Source organism: Ostrea edulis, chromosome 6 (genome assembly GCF_947568905.1).
Source record: "Ostrea edulis chromosome 6, xbOstEdul1.1, whole genome shotgun sequence".
Classification (NCBI taxonomy): domain Eukaryota; kingdom Metazoa; phylum Mollusca; class Bivalvia; order Ostreida; family Ostreidae; genus Ostrea; species Ostrea edulis.
The window spans coordinates 51,226,931-51,247,451 of record NC_079169.1 but is presented as its reverse complement, the minus strand read 5'-3'; the positions used below and the strand labels follow the sequence as shown (position 1 = coordinate 51,247,451).

Genomic DNA, 20,521 nt, shown 5'->3' with positions numbered 1-20,521 from the left:
ACAGTAGTGAGTAATATTGTTCTAGATTATAGAATTCACTATAGGTGATACAGTAGTGAGTAATATTGTTCTAGATTATAGAATTCACTACAAGTGATACAGTAATGAGTAATATTGTTCTAGATTATAGAATTCACTATAGGTGATACAGTAGTGAGTAATATTGTTCTAGATTATAGAATTCACTATAAGTGATACAGTAGTGAGTAATATTGTTCTAGATTATAGAATTCACTATAGGTGATATACTGGTGAGTACTATTGTTCTAGATTATAGAATTCACTATAAGTGATACAGTGGTGAGTAATATTGTTCTAGATTATAGAATTCACTATAGGTGATACAGTAATGAGTAATATTGTTCTAGATTATAGAATTCACTATAAGTGATACAGTAGTGAGTACTATTGTTCTAGATTATAGAATTCACTATAAGTGATACAGTAGTGAGTACTATTGTTCTAGATTATAGAATTCACTATAAGTGATACAGTAATGAGTACTATTGTTCTAGATTATAGAATTCACTATAGGTGATACAGTAGTGAGTACTATTGTTCTAGATTATAGAATTCACTATAAGTGATACAGTAATGAGTACTATTGTTCTAGATTATAGAATCCACTATAGGTGATACAGTAATGAGTAATATTGTTCTAGATTATAGAATTCACTATAAGTGATACAGTGGTGAGTAATATTGTTCTAGATTATAGAATTCACTATAGGTGATACAGTAATGAGTAATATTGTTCTAGATTATAGAATTCACTATAAGTGATACAGTAGTGAGTACTATTGTTCTAGATTATAGAATTCACTATAAGTGATACAGTAATGAGTACTATTGTTCTAGATTATAGAATCCACTATAGGTGATACAGTAATGAGTAATATTGTTCTAGATTATAGAATTCACTATAAGTGATACAGTGGTGAGTAATATTGTTCTAGATTATAGAATTCACTATAAGTGATACAGTAATGAGTAATATTGTTCTAGATTATAGAATTCACTATAGGTGATATAGTAATGAGTAATATTAATGTTCTACATTATAGAATTCACTATAAGTGATACAGTAATGAGTAATATTGTTCTAGATTATAGAATTCACTATAAGTGATACAGTGGTGAGTAATATTGTTCTAGATTATAGAATTCACTATAGGTGATACAGTAGTGAGTAATATTAATGTTCTACATTATAGAATTCACTATAAGTGATACAGTAGTGAGTAATATTGTTCTAGATTATAGAATTCACTATAGGTGATATAGTGGTGAGTACTATTGTTCTAGATTATAGAATTCACTATAAGTGATACAGTAGTGAGTAATATTGTTCTAGATTATAGAATTCACTATAGGTGATACAGTAGTGAGTAATATTGTTCTAGATTATAGAATTCACTATAAGTGATACAGTAGTGAGTAATATTGTTCTAGATTATAGAATTCACTATAAGTGATACAGTAATGAGTAATATTGTTCTAGATTATAGAATTCACTATAGGTGATATAGTGGTGAGTAATATTGTTCTAGATTATAGAATTCACTATAAGTGATACAGTAGTGAGTAATATTGTTCTAGATTATAGAATTCACTATAAGTGATACAGTAATGAGTAATATTGTTCTAGATTATAGAATTCACTATAGGTGATATAGTGGTGAGTACTATTGTTCTAGATTATAGAATTCACTATAAGTGATACAGTAATGAGTAATATTGTTCTAGATTATAGAATTCACTATAGGTGATACAGTAGTGAGTACTATTGTTCTAGATTATAGAATTCACTATAAGTGATACAGTGGTGAGTAATATTGTTCTGGATTATAGAATTCACTATAGGTGATAAGGGAGGATCCTTGTCCATCATGCTGATTTTCAATTCGTTTCTATGTCTGCACGTACAGCCATTGATATGTACATCGTATGCTCGACTCAATGAAGATGAAGTATTCACCGATATGCATTTCCCCCATTAGATCTAGAGATGCAGACAAGCCCTTGACATGTTTTTAGCTCACCTGAACCGAAGGTTCAAGTGATCTATTCTGATCACATTTTGTCCGGCGTCCGTCTGTCTGTCTGTCCGTCTGTCTGTAAACTTTTCACATTTTCGACTTCTTCTCCAGAACCACTGGGCCAATTTCAACCTAACTTGGCCAAAAGCATCCTTGGGTGAAGGGCTTTCAAGTTTGTTCAAATGAAGGGCCATGTCCCTTTCAAAGGGGAGATAATCACAAAAATGCAAAAATAGGGTGGGGTCATTTAAAAATCTTCTTCTCAAGAACCATTGGGCCAGAAGAGCTGAAATTTACCTGAAAGCTTCCTGACATAATGCAGATTCAAGTTTGTTCAAATCATGGGCCCCTGGGGTTGGATGGGGCCACAATAGGGGATCAAAGTTTTACATACAAATATATAGGAAAAATCTTTTAAAATCTTCTTCTCAAGAACCACTAAGCCAGAAAAGCTGATTTTTACATGAAAACTTTCTGACATAGTGCAGATTCAAGTTTGTTCAAATCATGGCCCCCGGGGATAAGATGGGGCCCCAAGGGGGGGGGGATCAAAGTTTTACACACAAATATATAGGGAAAAACTTTAAAAATCTTCTTCTCAAGAACCACTAAGCCAGAAAAGCTGAGATTTACATGAAAGCTTCCTGACATAATGCAGATTCAAGTTTGTTCAAATCATGGGCCCCGGGTGGTGGATGGGGCCACAATAGGGGATCAAAGTTTTACATACAAATATATAGGAAAAATCTTTAAAAATCTTCTTCTCAAGAACCACTGAGTCAGAAAAGCTGATTTTTACATGAAAACTTCCTGACATAGTGCAGATTCAAGTTTGTTCAAATCATGGCCCCCGGGGATAAGATGGGGCCCCAAGGGGGGATCAAAGTTTTACATACAAATATATAGGGAAAAACTTTAAAAATCTTCTTCTCAAGAACCACTAAGCCAGAAAAGCTGAGATTTACATGAAAGCTTCCTGACATAATGCAGATTCAAGTTTGTTCAAATCATGGGCCCCTGGGGTTGGATGGGGCCACAATAGGGGATCAAAGATTTACATACAAATATATAGGAAAAATCTTTAAAAATCTTCTTCTCAAGAACCACTGAGTCAGAAAACCTGATTTTTACATGAAAACTTCCTGACATAATGCAGATTCAAGTTTGTTCAAATCATGGCCCCCGGGGATAGGATGGGGCCCCAAGGGGGGATCAAAGTTTTGCACACAAATATATAGGGGAAAACTTTAAAAATCTTCTTCTCAACAACCACTAAGCCAGAAAAGCTGAGATTTACATGAAAGCTTCCTGACATAGTGCAGATTCAATTTTGTTCAAATCATGGCCCCCGGGGATAAGATGGGGCCCCAAGGGGGGGATCAAAGTTTTACACACAAATATATAGGGGAAAACTTTAAAAAATCTTCTTCTCAAGAACCACTAAGCCAGAAAAGCTGATTTTTACATGAAAACTTTCTGACATAGTGCAGATTCAAGTTTGTTCAAATCATGGCCCCCGGGGATAAGATGGGGCCACAAGGGGGATCAAAGTTTTACATACAAATATATAGTTAAAATCTTTTTCTCAATAACCACTGAGTCAGAAAAGCTGTTATTTACAAGAAAACTTTCTGACATAGTGCAGATTCAAGTTTGTTCAAATCATGGTCCCCGGGGGGTAGGATGGAGCCACAAGTGGGGGGGGGGTCAAAGTTTTACATACAAATATAGAAAAAAGCTTTAACAGAACCATTGGGCCAAAGAAGTTGACATTTACATGAAAGCTTTCTGACATAGTGTAGATTCAAGTTTGCAAAGGGTAGTTTGGGCCATAATAGGGACCAAGGTTTTACATGCAAATATATATGGAAAGTCTTCAGATATGGGCCAAGGTGACTCAGGTGAGCGATGTGGCCCATGGGCCTCTTGTTTGAGGAGTAATCTAAAAAGGCGGGGGTATGGGACCCGCCTAGGGATCATTTAGGTCCAGGTGCAATGCCCCGATCGGGAGTTTAGGGGGTCCACAGTCCCGGGAAAATATGAGATTTCACGAATTTTAAACACAACTGGAAGCTATTTTAAAGCCATACTTACACACCTGAGACTGTGTAGTTACACATTACATAACTGAAATAAAGATAAACAGTCGTCTCCGTCATTTTATTCTATTTTATTTTAATCATTACAACATTGTAAGTTGCACTCTCGCATGTTCTTAACAAATCATTTGACTATTTGAATCATGTTTGTGAATTTGCATGTTTGACATAAAAGTTTTATGTGTTGTAATGGAATTCAGAGTTGAGCTGCTCATATTGGGTCTGTATTATTGTTTTGTGGTCACAATGCTGAGGATTCTTTCAGTTTCGCATTCCACGTTCGAATGAACGATGGTCAGAATGGCCAACATGTTTTGTGCCAATTGTCCGTATTTAAAACATCCTGAGGATTCCGAATTTGTCCAAGCTCTGTTCAGACCTTGTCCATTCTCTCTTTCTTACAAGACAGTATCGGGGATACTGTCCACTTGAAATGTCAGGAATTCCATTTTAATTTCATCCTCTTTCTTTGCAAACTTTTCTGACAAACTCTTGAATCTAGTTAAAATATCTCACTGCACAGTAATTAAGATTAAATATTTTATTAATGTTTGCAACTTCTGCATTTATGAGAACCTCGTCATCGTAAGGGAACTTTTTCACCATGTATCCACACACGTTAACATAGTAGTTCATAACAGCATAATAGAAAGACTTCAAGTTCTGCACATCGCCATACTTTTCAACAAAATGTTTTGCCTCAGATCCTTTGACAAGATTTTCATCCCTTTTCTGATTTTCTCTGCATTCAAAATCAATTTCCAATATCGATTTTGCATTTTTGATAACGCCAGCTTTCACAAATCTACACAGTAGTTTTTAAAACAAATCAACAAGTACACCATGCAGGATGTGCATTATAGTTACAAGGATAGTCATTCTGAAGTACTTTACTGGCTACATAAGATGTATCAATGCTACTTTTGAGAAACAAACTATACAATAGTTTTGGTCCTCAATATGTCATAAATTTCAACCTCTTCTCACCAGATGTGACATCTCCCTCTTTCTCTTTCTGTCTGGGTGGGTTTTTCTTCTTGCCATCAGGTTTCTGTTGCCTTGGAAAAAGAAAATACAGACTAACCCCCGTATTGCTGATTGCCACGTTTGGGTTGTGTCTGCTTACTCCTCTCAGTCGTCTGCTCTGAGGGCTGTTCTGGTGTTCTGGATTTTACTATTGAAGTTCCTTTAATCTTGCTGTATTTCTCTTTTTAAAAAAAACCATGCAGTGGTTCCCATTGATTGAGCACTCTATGAAGACAGATAACAAAGGATAACCATTTAGTGGAAACATGCTTTAATATCTTCCGAATTTCTGTGTCATAGAGCCTCTGGAAATGTTTCAGTTCTTGTTGCCGACTTGCACTTTTGTCCAAAGAGTCTAAAATGCTTATCAATAAATCTTCAACAGACAGTGGTAAAGTTTTGGAGCCCTTCTCTGATGCTAGGTGTATCAAATGACTGGCAGAACTTTAAATGTAATGCAGAATAATATGAGATGTTATTCAATCTTCCTACATAAAACATTGATCAATATAAAAAAACAACGTACATTTGTATTATGTATAATTCACAACTCTCTCCAACAAAGTAAACATCTTTATTTTCTTCTTTCACAAATGCAGCAACAATCTAAGATTCGGTTAGGGCACTCATGCCAGTAACAGTCGTAAAATGTATAGACAGTGCTCGATTCTTCACCGTATCCGTTCACTGTATAGTGTCCTAAAGCGACTTAACCCCATTTTTAGCATGGCGTATGGACTGATGTTGGTTTTCTAACCAGGTAGCCATCACCATACCTTGGCCGAGGTGTAGCACGAATGTTAGTTGCCTATATTAGGTATGATGACAATGGTGTCCGGTGGCATGAATCCCCGTTGATAGGCTAAATTGTCAGTGCTAGCAAAGGTAATCCATTCCTGAAACGAGAGCATCGACTTAGATTATGCACTACAGCGCCGTAAAATGTCCGTCCGAGATACAGTAACTAGGCTAAAAATGTCCTCTGTAAATCAAACACTTTCCCCTGTTGATAATAACATGATAGAGGGCTTCACGATTAGCTATCGATATATCGTCAGGATTGCAGTGGTGGGCAGCAGGGATAGGACCTACGCCATTCTGGTTCTGTGTAGAAAATAGCCTTTTTTCAGTTCCGTTAAGCCAAACCAAAGGACCTCTTAGTGCACTGTGGGTGCAAATACCTGTAGTAGAAAATTGTAAGAAGCGACAAACTCAACCCGAATTTTCCCATGGATAATATTTTACTCCCATTGAGGATGACCGCTGGTTTGATACAAGCTGTATGACTTAATAATGTATCCCACTTTTGAGAGCCACAATGCAAGGTTCCTTGATTTGATAGCTGGACTGTTCCACGAGGACTGAGACTTATTTCTGATTGAGAGCTCGTATATCCCTATTCTTCATACGTTTCCATTTTTGTTCCCATTCGGGGTCGGGATCCGTAGGTTTTTGGCTGCCACGACGATAGGGCGGTATACACAGGGAATCTTCGCTTGTTTGTTGTTGTTTCTTTTTAATTTGAGCGATATCGATATAATTTTCCCTAATCGGAGCTTGGTACCAGCACGCGTGACGTATTTATATTTATACATATTTATACTCTTATTGCGTATTTGCCATTTAAACACCTGTACGATTCCCCAGTACTAAGGACAAGGCTAAAACATATTATGTGTCAATACATTATACATGTAGTGTAACGTGTAGCGGTCACCCAGACAAGTGCTGATCACGCTCGCTGTCACTTAACTTGCATAATGAGTGTTTGGCACCTGCTCAGCAACGGCATTCCCGACGACAACCACCGTCGTCCCCGGACGAATCCACGTCCGTACCCAAAGCTCCGAAGAGACTCTGCCTGAAGCAAACCTCCCGCCAAACACCAGTCACTACGCTGCCACCAATTTGTAACGTGTAGCGGTCACCTAGCCAAGTGCTGATCACACTCGCTGTCGCTTAACTTGCGTGATGAAGAGATGCTCTACCACATCACTATAGAAAAGCTACCTCTCTAGCGAGACAGTATAAGTTCCTTCTTATACTGTCCGCTACACTAGTATAAACACAAGTTTTGAAATCGTGAAAATTAAATTGTGGTTTGTTTTCCTTCTGGATATAAGAAACAATGTACATATATACGGTTGCATGTTACGAGTGTATTAAATATTTAATATTCTATACTCCTAGTCTAAAAGCTCTTATACTCTATGTATTATTTTCTACAACCAACAATTAGCAACTGTACATGACTCTGACCACAAACAAAATATGGAAAGTTTAATATACATGCACCTGAAAACATTAATTCACAATAGCAATATACTACTGGAATACAAAACATCCAGTCAAACTGTTTAACAGTTATTTACCTTGTTTGGTCCTAAAGGTTTTTCTTTCAGAGCTTTGCAAAGTTCACAACCGTTTTTCGTGAAAGACACCATATTATGCCTTTGCTAACACCTTTCACTTAGAAAAACATACAAGTTCTCGTTAGCAACTGTTTCACCCCAAATCGTCTCTCGGCATCCCAAATCATCGATATCATTAGGGGTGACGATTTGGGATGTACACATGTACTATAGTACACTCCAAATCGTCACCCGTCCTAAATCGTCGCGCGCCAATATTTTATTGACGTTTTTAGGATAGATTACACAGAAGTTATTTCATTGTACCCCCTCTTATATGGGGGTACATAAGTCTGTCCGCACGCATATCTCTGGTGTTGTCGACTATTGGGCTGAAATTTGTAAGTAGATTACAAGTGACCCTCTGACATGCCTCCCCAAAAATGAGAAATCTGGAATGAGAGCTAACAGGCGTAATCTAATATAATCTGAGGTCACTAACAAATCTGCGGTAAACAAGACCTAACAACCCCATGATCAGCAGAATAACCTTACAACAAAAAGCAAAATGATTTATTGTCGGATCTCTCTCTCGATCTCTCTCTCTCTCTCTCTCTCTCTAGAGGACTGGACGAAAAAAATCATATAGACAACAATGACACCACCACCACCACCACCAACAAATACAACTCTTTTAATAGTAACAACACCACTATTAACCAAAACAACGATAATAAATATTGAAACAAAATTTCAAAGCGGCAGTTTTTCAGTGGAAAACTCGAAGAACATATTCATGCTAAATTTATTTTGTTTCACGGGGGCAGTTTTTCTTAAATTCGGGGATAAACTTCCATTTTAACGCTAAAAATCATATACATTTAAATCGCTTCTTGCTTGATTTAAACTCGAATTATTTTGGCTAATTTTTGTCAATACACGTCTTTTGAACTTATTTTCAAAAATGTTTGAATCAACACATAAGTTCCAATTGGCTTTATCATATATTTGAATAACTTAACTCTATCGATTTTTCATGCAACACCTTTAGGGAAATTAACATGAGACGTGCAACGCCTTTCATAAACCTTTGAAAATTTACTTCACCCACCGTATACTAAAAAGTCAATTTTCAAACGTTTTGTAATTCTTTTTTTTTTTGTACAGCAAACTAGTATATAATAAGCAAATTGGATTTTAAAAAACCCTACAAATCCACATTATCGAATGAAAAAAAGTCTCAATCATAGTTGGAATTTCCTCGATAGTTCTTTAACAGAAAGGGAGAAAATGCAATTGGATTCGAACCCAGGGCCCCTGAATCTCCAGTCAGGTTTGAACGAGCGCAGCTACATACATATTTTGTAATGTTCACGCTTTGATTAGCAATAATTTAAACAGTATTTACCAAATACTCAGTACATGAATGGGGTTAGGTAGCAGAAACCGTCTGTTTTAGGGTGAGTTCGATTCACGCCACTCTTGTGACATTATATATTTCGGTGTCGTTTCCGTATTCCTCTACACATAGGACATTATAAATTTACAAACTCCTGAAAGAACGAGATTGTTTAGGTTGAAATGATTCTGAATCTTTCTCAAATACAATTTCTAGAGACTGTGCACATTTTCCTAAATGTACAACCCTTTTTATTTTCAGTGTATTTTCATAAACGTGTAGTAAATGGAACACTAGTACATAAAATGCTCAAATGACAAAGTGATAACGAACAGTGATCATAATTCCTATCAAGAATACGAATCTAAAAGTAGGGCAAACAAGGGCCTTTGGACACACCAAATGCTTAGGAGGAGCAAGCATCCCTATTTGATCAAATGATGGTATGTATATATTCAATAAATGCTCTTTGTTTCAATAAAGATGGATTTCATCTTTTAATTATCACTTATGAGTAATAAACACATTTATATATGCGATAATCATAAGATATGAAAACGTACTCCAATGTTTTTCTGTTTTTCATAATAATCGTGTAACGTGCCAGACAACTACACGTACCGTCGTTTTTCAAAGGGGGAAGGGCGGCCGGAAGTCCCCCCTCCCCAAGTTCTTATTCTTACATGTAAATCCTGGAGAAGGGTGTGTCTATCATGACTGCCTCAAAATATTTACACCAAACTTCATTTCTACAAAAAAGGGCCCGGGGACAGTCTTTCTTAAAAATCAATGCTCATTCTTGTTTTTTATGCATAACTTTCGACATTACTTCCCTCTCATTCACTACTACACTGTATTCTCACCAAATATATTAATCTCGGCTGAGGTTCGGCTTGGCTGAATATTTGGACTGACGCCTTCACCGAATCTCGGAGCAGTCCTTCATAATTCATGTCTGGAAATTTATTTTCAACTTCGGTCGGTTCTAGCAATTAATGTGCACTTAGGTGAAACTACTGTTCGCTTCAAATAAGTTACTTGACTATTAAACCAAATCTGTATTATTATCAATGTTTCATTACTTACCGTCTAAGTATGTAAACTCTATAAAATAAACTATAACTAAATTTTCCGTTCAAACGATGAGTTCCATGGCGCAATATTTTAACTCCCGAAATTGAAGAGTTCCAATAGTTTGTTTTTTAATTTAGCGATATACAAGACGGTAAGTGGAGATACAATGTATCAGTAACTAGATAATACAGACTAGGAACTCTTCAATTCCATGCAGGAGATAAAATATTGTGCCATGGAAATCTTCATTTGAACGGAAAATGTAGTGCCTGTTTTCATTTTGGGATTTTTATACCTAAACGGTAAATAATACAGCATTAAAGGACATATCTCATGTTTTCAAAGTATACAATATTACATGCATTTTGTCTTCTTTATGTTTATAGTAATTAATCCTAATAGTTCGTTCGCCGAAATTTTGCGATAATTAACCACAATACAGACTTAAATCTAAGCCCTGATTTCAAAAAGTCAAGTTAATTAGGTAGGTAGTCACGTGGTACAGTGACAGTGACGTCACATGCGCCCTTCGGATTGTGAAAGTACTGCGAGATATGATTAAAAACTCAACATTTAGAGACCTAATTAATTTACCATGGGCAACATTTAAATCGATGTTGATAAATTGTCCGAGTTTTATATGTGTTCGCCACCAGTGCACACATATAACGATGTAAATACCCAAATATAGCGAGTAAAGCGTGTATGAAATCGGCAAAATTGGGAGTAAATAATGTTTATATGGGTCGCCGTCTACAAACTGTTTGGGGATGTTATTCCTTTATACATCTGTAATTGGCGCTGTTTTTCTAAAATAAACAGTGCAATCATTATTTATTTTTGGATTAGACAAATTATGATACGTTAAATTGTTGACAACTAGGCCCTATGCCAAGCTATTGTCACGCGTGCATTTCGGAAAGAAAGAAAAAGAGAACACACAAAAATCAATAAAATTATTCAAATTTAAAGTGGTAATCACATTATTTTATTTTGATAAAGCAATCTTATTACTATTTTTGAATTGTGATCTGCACGTCTTTAGGAAGTACGAAGTGGGAGCACGGTGTTATAGCCTACTGACGCACTCAAGATACTACGAGTTCAATAAAGAAATAATTTTATAATTCAATTTAAAGTTAGGAAATACAATATTCTATTATTTGTATAATTAAAAGTTCAATTATTTTGTATAGATCTTTATTTTTGTTGTTGTTGTAAATCTACCAGTTGGTAGAAGTTACATTGTATCGTCGATATATGTTGTTACAAGGTGAAGGTCAGTTGATCCGAGTGTGTATTGAATTTGAAGAGCAAAACAGAATGTATGCTATAGGCCTACCAGTGCTTATAGCTTCGATATATCCATTTTCTCGCAGTTTATCAGGGTCTCTGTCCAAGCGATGTTTGAAAAGGTGACTGGGTGTGTTTTTTTAAGGTAAAGTTCTTGCTCCAACAAAAAAATTATCCACGTCTTTTTTCTCGTACCTTCCTTCGAAAAATTGAAAAATACTCAGTCTAAATCCTTTCTACCGACAACTAGTACACCCGAGCACGGCACAAAACAGCTTAATGCATTATTATTTACAAGCCGTTAACGTGACAATTGGTTTTTTGTCGATTAAATCTAATCTGTTTATGAAATGGCTAATAGATGTTTTCAAACCCGAGGGCGCATATGACGTCACACAAAATGGCGCGTAAACTAGCGAAAGAAAATGGGAAAGGCTATAAGCCCGTGAACTGATCCGACCGGAAACTCTGTGCACTCAAACACACACAAATTGCATACGTCATACTTTCTACTTTCGTTTTCCTATATATGATGCTGTACTCTGTTCACGGGCCTGATTCTAACACGAATTAAAATGTGATCCAGTTTCCGGGCCTGACTTTAATACTAATTAGGATAAGATTCAGTTCACGGGCCTCTAATTAGGATATGATCCAGTTCACGGGCCTGACTCTAACACTAATTAGGATGTGATTGAGTTCACGGGATTGCTTCTAACACTAATTAGGATGTGATTCAGTAAGCCTGACTCTAACACCAATTAAGATGTGATTCAGTTCACGGGCCTCTAATTAGGATGTGATCCAGTTCACGGGCCTGACTCTAACACTAATTAGGATGTGATTGAGTTCACGGGCCTGATTCTAACACTAATTAGCATGTGATTGAGTACACGGGCCTGATTCTAACACTAATTAGGATGTGATCCAGTTCACGGACCCGATTCTAACACTAATTAGGATGTGATTGAGTACACGGGCCTGATTCTAACACTAATTAGGATATGCTCCAGTTCATAGACCTGATTCTAACACTAATTAAGATGTGATTCAGTTCACTGGCCTTTAATTAGGATATGACCCAGTTCACGGGCCTGACTCTAACACTAATTAGGATGTGACCCAGTTCATGGACCCAATCTAACACTAATTAGGATGTGATTGAGTACACAGGCCTGATTCTAACACTAATTAGGATATGATCCAGTTCACGGACCTGATTCTAACACTAATTAGGATGTGATTCAGTTCACTGGCTTCTAATTAGGATATGATTGAGTTCACGGGCCTAATTCTAACACTAATTAGGATGTGATTGAGTTCACGGGTCTGATTCTAACACTAATTAGGATGTGATTCAGTGCACTGGCCTCTAATTAGGATATGACCCAGTTCACGGGCCTGACTCTAACACTAATTAGGATGTGATTGAGTTCACGGACCTCATTCTAACACTAATTAGAATATGATCCAGTTCACGGACCTGATTCTAACACTAATTAAGATGTGATTCAGTTCACGGGCTTCTAATTAGAATATGATCCAGTTCACGGGCCTGACTCTAACACTAATTAGGATGTGACCCAGTTCACGGACCCATTTCTAACACTAATTAGGATGTGATTGAGTACACGGGCCTGACTCTAACACTAATTAGGATGTGATTGAGTTCACGGGCCTGATTCTAACACTAATTAGGATGTGATTAAGTTCACGGACCTCATTCTAACACTAATTAAGATGTGATTCAGTTCACGGGCCTCTAATTAGGATGTGATCCAGTTCACGAGCCCGACTCTAACACTAATTAGGATGTGATTGAGTTCACGGGCCTTATTCTAACACTAATTAGGATATGATCATGTTCACGGACCTCATTCTACCACTAATGAAGATGTGATTCAGTTAACAGGTCTCTAATTAGGATATGATCCAGTTCACGGGCCTGACTTTAACACTAATTAGGATGTGATTGAGTTCACGGGCCTGATTCTAACACTAATTAGGATGTGATCCAGTTCACGGGCCTGATTCTAACACTAAATAAAATGTGATTGAGTTCATCGGCCTAACTGTAACGCTAATTAGGATATGATCCAGTTAAAGGGCCTGATTCTAACACTAATTAGGATATGATCCAGTTCACGGGCCTGATTCTAACACTAATTAGGATATGATCCATTTCACGGGCCTGACTTTAACACTAATTAGGATGTGATTGAGTTCACGGTCCTGATTCTAACACTAATTAGGGTATGATCGAGTTCACGGGCCTAATTCTAACACTAATTAGGATGTGATTCAGTTCACGGGCCTGATTCTAACAGTAATTAGGATATGATCCAGTTCACAGGCCTAATTCTAACACTGATTAAGATGTGATTCAGTTCACGGGCCTCTAATTAGGATATGATCCAGTTCACGGGCCTGACTCTAACACTAATTAGGATGTGATTGATTTCACGGGCCTGATTATAACACTAATTAGGATGTGATTGAGTTCACGGGCCTGATTCTAACACTAATTAGGATATGATCCAGTTCACGGGCCTAATTCTAACACTGATTAAGATGTGATTCAGTTCACGGACCTCTAATTAGGATATGATCCAGTTCACGGGCCTGACTCTAACACTAATTAGGATGTGATTGAGTTCACGATCCTGATTCTAACACTAATTAGAGTATGATCCAGTTCACGGGCCTAATTCTAACACTAATTAGGATGTGATTGAGTTCACGGGCCTGATTCTAACACTAATTAGGATATGATCCAGTTCACGGGCCTGATTCTAACACTAATTAGGATGTGATTGAGTTCACGGGCCTGATTGTAACACTAATTAGGATATGATCCAGTTCATGGGCCTAATTCTAACACTGATTAAGATTTGATTCAGTTCACGGACCTCTAATTAGGATATGATCCAGTTCACGGGCCTGACTCTAACACTAATTAGGATGTGATTGAGTTCACGATCCTGATTCTAACACTAATTAGGGTATGATCCAGTTCACGGGCCTAATTCTAACACTAATTAGGATGTGATTGAGTTCACGGGCCTGATTCTAACACTAATTAGGATATGATCCAGTTCACGGGCCTAATTCTAACACTGATTAAGATGTGATTCAGTTCACGGACCTCTAATTAGGATATGATCCGGTTCACGGGCCTGACTTTAACACTAATTAGGATATGATCCAGTTCACGGGCCTGACTCTAACACTAATTAGGATGTGATTGAGTTCACGGGCCTGATTCTAACACTAATTAGGATATGATCCAGTTCACGGGCCTAATTCTAACACTAATTAAGATGTGATTCAGTTCACGGGTCTGACTCTAACACTAATTAGGATGTGATTCAGTTTACGGGCCTGATTCTAACACTAATTAGGATATGATCCAGTTCACGGGCCTAATTCTAACACTGATTAAGATGTGATTCAGTTCACGGGCCTCTAATTAGGATATGATCCAGTTCACGGGCCTGACTCTAACACTAATTAGGATGTGATTGAGTTCACGGGCCTGATTTTACCACTAATTAGGATGTGATCCAGTTCACGGGCCCAACTCTAACACTAATTAGGATGTGATTGAGTTCACGGGCCTTATTCTAACACTAATTAGGATATGATCATGTTCACGGACCTCATTCTACCACAAATTAAGATGTGATTCAGTTAACAGGTCTCTAATTAGGATATGATCCAGTTCACGGACCTGACTCTAACACTAATTAAGATGTGATTGAGTTCACGGGCCTGATTCTAACACTAATTAGGATATGATCATGTTCACGGGCCTAATTTTAACACTGATTAAGATGTGATTCAGTTCATGGGCCTCTAAATAGGATATGATCCATTTCACGGGCCTGACTTTAACACTAATTAGGATGTGATTGAGTTCACGGTCCTGATTCTAACACTAATTAGGGTATGATCGAGTTCACGGGCCTAATTCTAACACTAATTAGGATGTGATCCAGTTCATGGGCCTAATTCTAACACTGATTAAGATGTGATTCAGTTCACGGGCCTCTAATTAGGATATGATCCAGTTCACGGGCCTGACTCTAACACTAATTAGGATGTGATTGAGTTCACGGGCCTGACTCTAACACTAATTAGGATATGATCCAGTTCACGGGCCTAATTCTAACACTGATTAAGATGTGATTCAGTTCACGGGCCTCTAATTAGGATCTGATCCGGTTCACGGGCCTGACTTTAACACTAATTAGGATGTGATTGAGTTCACGGGTCTGATTCTAACACTAATTAGGATATGATCCAGTTCACGGGCCTAATTCTAACACTGATTAAGATGTGATTCAGTTCACGGACCTCTAATTAGGATATGATCCAGTTCACGGGCCTGACTTTAACACTAATTAGGATGTGATTGAGTTCACGGGCCTGATTCTAACACTAATTAGGATGTGATCCAGTTCACGGGCCTGATTCTAACACTAATTAGGATATGATCCAGTTCACGGGCCTAATTCTAACACTGATTAAGATGTGATTCAGTTCACGGACCTCTAATTAGGATATGATCCAGTTCACGGGCCTGACTCTAACACTAATTAGGATGTGATTGAGTTCACGATCCTGATTCTAACACTAATTAGAGTATGATCCAGTTCACGGGCCTAATTCTAACACTAATTAGGATGTGATTGAGTTCACGGACCTGATTCTAACACTAATTAGGATATGATCCAGTTCACGGGCCTGATTCTAACACTAATTAGGATGTGATTGAGTTCACGGGCCTGATTGTAACACTAATTAGGATATGATCCAGTTCATGGGCCTAATTCTAACACTGATTAAGATTTGATTCAGTTCACGGACCTCTAATTAGGATATGATCCAGTTCACGGGCCTGACTCTAACACTAATTAGGATGTGATTGAGTTCACGATCCTGATTCTAACACTAATTAGGGTATGATCCAGTTCACGGGCCTAATTCTAACACTAATTAGGATGTGATTGAGTTCACGGGCCTGATTCTAACACTAATTAGGATATGATCCAGTTCATGGGCCTAATTCTAACACTGATTAAGATGTGATTCAGTTCACGGACCTCTAATTAGGATATGATCCGGTTCACGGGCATGACTTTAACACTAATTAGGATATGATCCAGTTCACGGGCCTGACTCTAACACTAATTAGGATGTGATTGAGTTCACGGGCCTGATTCTAACACTAATTAGGATATGATCCAGTTCACGGGCCTAATTCTAACACTAATTAAGATGTGATTCAGTTCACGGACCTGACTCTAACACTAATTAGGATGTGATTCAGTTTACGGGCCTGATTCTAACACTAATTAGGATATGATCCAGTTCACGGGCCTAATTCTAACACTGATTAAGATGTGATTCAGTTCACGGGCCTCTAATTAGGATATGATCCAGTTCACGGGCCTGACTCTAACACTAATTAGGATATGATCCATTTCACGGGCCTGATTCTAACACTAATTAGGATATGATCCAGTTCACGGGCCTAATTCTAACACTAATTAGGATATGATCCAGTTCACGGGCCTAATTTTAACACTGATTAAGATGTGATTCAGTTCATGGGCCTCTAAATAGGATATGATCCATTTCACGGGCCTGACTATAACACTAATTAGGATGTGATTGAGTTCACGGGCCTGATTCTAACACTAATTAGGATATGATCCAGTTCACGGGCCTATTTCTAACACTAATTAGGATGTGATTGAGTTCACGGGCCTGATTCTAACACTAATTAGGATATGATTCAGTTCATGGGCCTGATTCTAACACTAATCAAAAATGTGATTGAGTTCACGGGCCTGACTCTAATACTAATTAGGATATGATCCAGTTCACATGCATCTAATCCAATCCTTGTAAACCCTAACCCAGTCCTTGTAGAGCATAGCTTAGTCCCTGTAGAGCATAACCTAGTCCCTGTAGAGCATAACCTAGTCCCTGTAGAGTATAACCTAGTCCCTGTAGAGCATAACCTAGTCCCTGTAGAGTATAACCTAGTCCCTGTAGAGCATAGCTTAGTCCCTGTAGAGCATAACCTAGTCCCTGTAGAGCATAACCTAGTCCCTGTAGAGTATAACCTAGTCCCTGTAGAGCATAACCTAGTCCCTGTAGAGCATAGCCTAGTCCCTGTAGAGCATAACATAGTCCCTGTAGAGTATAACCCCGTCCCTGTAGAGCATAACCTAGTCCCTGTCCCTGTAGAGCATAACCTAGTCCCTGTAGAGTATAACATAGTCCCTGTAGAGTATAACCTAGTCCCTGTAGAGCATAACCTAGTCCCTGTAGAGTATAACCTAGTCCCTGTAGAGCATAGCCTAGTCCCTGTAGAGCATAACCTAGTCCCTGTAGAGTATAACCTAGTCCCTGTGGAGTATAACCCAGTCCCTGTAGAGCCTAACCTAGTCCCTGTAGAGCCTTACACTGTCTTAGCCTATAAAATGCAACTTTGTCTCTGTACAACAGTATCGTATTTCACTGATAATAAATTTTCCATACATGTTTATTATTAGTTTAATCATCAGGCACAATTGAATAGTCTCGTGGGGATTCGGGTTAGAATAGATCCTCAGTACCCCCTTGTTTGTCGTAAGAGGCGATTAAATGGGGCGGTCCTTCGGATGAGACCGCAAAAACAGAGGTCCTGTGTCACAGCAGGTGTGGGACAATAAAGATTCCTCCCTGCTCAATGGCTATAAGCGCCGAGCATAGGCCTAAATTTTACAGCCCTTCACCGCCAGTGGTGACGTCTCAATGTGAGTGAAATATTCTCGAGAGGGACGTTTAACAATATTCAATCAATCAATCACAATTGAATAAATACCCAGTCTCTCTGTGTTATAGACTTTTCCAGTCATCTTGAGCTAAATCAACATTTTTGTGCCAGACCCATTTTTGTGTGCATCATAACTCAGTATCTCTATAAATAGTTGAATCTGCAACTACTACATGTAAGAGCTTGACGTATTTGACAGACATTTTTTTCCACAATTTCCTCTGGTACTTAGTCTTGATTTTAATTAAGAAGAAAAAGTTGAACAGATAAGTTTTATTATCAACACCTTAGACATACAATGATTAAATTATCACATTGTTGTAACCTTTGACATTGAAATATTTTCCAGATACATGTACTTATGAAAGAGCTGGCTCGCATTCTACCTCATGCTCCAAGATTGCGTAGCAATTAATAGTAACACATGATGGCCATATTAGACAGATTGATAATTATGGGTAATCAGATCAAACATCCTTAATATAAATCAAATTTACATAATCTGTTAAGAATTGATTATTTATTACTGGGTAATTAAGGGGTCTTTCATGAAAAGAAATGAAACATCTTTAAGTTTTCATAAAACATATGAAACAACAATTTTATCTTTCTTTCAGTGATTAATTGGTAAACGCATTAAACGTTTCAATGTTCCATGGGAAATACAACATAACTATTTATTCTATATGTTGAACAAGAGGCCCATGGGCCACATCGCTCACCTGAGCCACCTTGGCTCATATTGAAAGAGTTTTCCTGAATAATTGTATGTAAAACTTTGATTCTCTATTGTGGCCCCATACAACCCCTGGAGGCCATGATTTCAATAAACTTGGATCTGTACTATGTCAGGAAGCTTTCATGTACATTTCAGCTCTTCTGGCCCAATGGTTCTTGATAAACAAATTAAATGACCCACCCTATTTTTGTGGTCATCTCCCCTTTGAAGAGGGCATGGCCCTGCATTTGAACAAACTCGAAAGCCCTTTACCCAAGGATACTTTTGGCTAAGTTTGGTTATTATTGGCCCAGTGCTTCTGGAGAAAATATAAAATGTTTAATCACAGACAGACAATGAACAACAGGCGATCAGAAAAGCTCACTTGAGCTTTCAGCTCAGGTGAGCTAAAAAGTATTTACGTATGGAATAATTTTCTTCATATGTGTCTTTTTTCATCCAATGCTATTTCTCCCCACTTTTAAATTAACGTTCAGATTTAAAATACATCAGAGTTTCCTGTAAATATGCATATCGATATGTGATATATGTCCTTATCAACTACAGAGTTTCATAATACTGCTTTGCATGTAAGTTAAAACAGTATACCCTTTACAAGTCGTTGCCTGCAGTATATAATAACCTCTATGATAAGAATGAGTTGAATTAAACAATGTTATAATTCTAATATACAAATGATCCATGTGTACATGTAAACTCTCCAAAGAAAACAATTTAAACAATGTTAATGTTGCTGAAGAAAATTTACCACAAAGCAAAAGAAATGCAAAAGTTTGGCATCGGATCAAGTGCCTTTGACCTTGTTGACAATATACAATTACAAACAAAAGAAATAATAATTTATTCGTTTTGTGAGTGCACACTCCGTGGAGGTCAGTGGAGGTGCATCTTCTGTTGGCCTCCTCATATGCCATTCCTGTTTTGGAACAAATGAGAACAACGGCCTCTTTTAACATCACAAGGGGCAGGTAGTGAGCTGCCATTCTGGAGAGCAAACAAAATTCTATGAAAATTTAAACTTTAAATATTGTGCAATCATAATAAACTATACTGTCTTTAAAAAATTTAAAGGTTGAAAAAGCATAACATACATAAATATACTATATTAAATTAGTTTTTATTGTTTCAAGGATGATATGTTTAAGTTCTAGATATGAATTACTGGTAAGTAGCCTTACAGTGGATAATTTAGAATTTTTTTTACTGAGGTCTTCATTTTGCAAGCCTTGCAGTGTTCTGTATTTGGTAAAATCTGAAATATTGAAAAAATATTATATTCAAAACATGATAAAATCATGAACTCTTTGGGAATAATTTATGATTCAATTGCAGCTACATGTAGGATCGTCTATGAAGTAGACATGAATGCCCTTTCTTGCAGAGTGGTGAGAAATCAACACACAGAACAATAGATGGAAGGAAGGACATAATTTAGATAATTATAACAAACATTATACAACCTAGCCATATACATGCTTGGATATGAAAAGTATCAATATTAAATGGGAGTATCTCTACCCATGACGAGCCTTGCTGCACATCATTCTGTCCCTGAGTATATTTAGAACGTGTCCCAGTTCCTAAAAATAAAAGAGTCGGATTAGAAAGCTTTAATATGTTATGTGATGCACTACTTGTGTAATAATTGAGCAAACATGTTCATTCAACTTCA

The 20,521-nt window shown here is 37.4% G+C and overlaps 1 long non-coding RNA gene across 3 annotated transcripts in view; it reads right to left on the bottom strand.

The window, feature by feature from the left end:
* Positions 1-19,490: 19,490 nt before the first annotated feature.
* The window catches only part of LOC130046835 (uncharacterized), a 10,597-nt gene continuing 9,566 nt past the window's right edge, over positions 19,491-20,521 (bottom strand). For all 3 annotated transcript variants that reach the window (XR_008795856.1, XR_008795857.1, XR_008795855.1), the window contains 3 exons: positions 20,368-20,429; positions 20,028-20,101; positions 19,491-19,833 (listed from right to left, as the gene is read on the bottom strand). This is a non-coding gene — a long non-coding RNA (uncharacterized LOC130046835). The remainder of the gene's footprint in view (positions 19,834-20,027; positions 20,102-20,367; positions 20,430-20,521) is intronic.